The sequence below is a fragment of the Macrobrachium rosenbergii genome, chromosome 1 (genome assembly GCF_040412425.1).
Source record: "Macrobrachium rosenbergii isolate ZJJX-2024 chromosome 1, ASM4041242v1, whole genome shotgun sequence".
In the NCBI taxonomy this organism is placed as follows: domain Eukaryota; kingdom Metazoa; phylum Arthropoda; class Malacostraca; order Decapoda; family Palaemonidae; genus Macrobrachium; species Macrobrachium rosenbergii.
In genome coordinates this window covers 11,931,983-11,933,370 of record NC_089741.1, presented here as the reverse complement: position 1 = coordinate 11,933,370, position 1,388 = coordinate 11,931,983, and positions in this window count along the sequence as shown.

Below are 1,388 nucleotides of genomic sequence, written 5' to 3'. Positions count from 1 at the left end.
GACTACAATTTAGATACATAACACAGTGAAGACGACGTCTAAATAAGTCATCTTACAAAGCGATGCGAGGGGACTAAGTCACAGTATGAAATACTGAAATTTTCAAAGAGAATTTAAGCAAGTGCTTTAATTAATTAATAATTTTTAAAAAAATGTTATATTCATGAAAATTTATAAAGAAAAGCAACTTTCAAGCGCAAATATCAAAGAACAGTTCGCAAACTGACTACAGATATGGCAAGCCAAAGCGACAGAAAGGGCAATAATTCGGCTATTATCCTTCCAAGTATTGCCTATCCTGTTGTATTTTCTGGCCTTTTTTGTAGTCTATTTACGACCTAATATTGTACTTGGAAAACTAACTTTTCTTCATGAATTTTCACATACACACGCACACAAACATACACACATAATATATATATATATATATATATATATATATATATATATATATATATATATATATATGTATATATATATATATATATATATATATAGGGACAGAATTATCTGAAAAAAAAGAGAGTGAGAGCTGTCATATATGGATTTAGACAGTAGTTTAAAGATGTAAGGAAAAAATCATGCTTCTATATAGGTCCTGTCAAAATCCCAATAATAACTAAAGATGTTTTCTTCGAAGATTTAATAATTTCAGTTTGCTAATTATTTTTACGTAAATTAAACCCGCAATCCAAACAAACCGTAGCGTTAATTATATATCATGTTGTAATATGTGTCACCTGTTACGCAAATAAAAACTTAAGTACGCTCACAAATTAATACCAAACTAAAGAATATTATATACATAACTATATATATATATATATATATATATATATATGTGTGTGTGTGTGTGTGTGTGTGTGTGTGTGTGTGTGTGTGTGTGTGTGTGTGTAGAATCTACTGGTCACTTTTAACTAGATACATAATATTATGTAATTGTAATTGCCACATTGCCCTCTTAACTTCTCAAATTCTTCACGCTTTTTAGGATACACTTGTCACTACAAAGCTTTAAGATCCAAGTACAAGAAATATGAAGAAATTAAGATGTCCAGTAGCGGGAAACGAACCCGGGTTCCATAATCACAGCTAGGTCACGTTAACGACCTGACCACGAGAAGGATAAAAGTCCATTGTCTCTCGGACATACATACATTTTTCAGCCTAAAGAGCAATAAAAACGATTGTCCACTTGACTACGATGGTGAGGATGGGTCTATTCCAGTTCTAATGCATATATCTGAAAAACGACAGGTATTTGTATGTACGAGAGGTAATAGACTTTTATCCCTCTCGTTGTCAGGTCGACAACGTGACCTAATTGTGATTATGGCACCCGGGTTCGTTTCCCGCCACCGGACATCATAATTTCTTCACATTTCTTA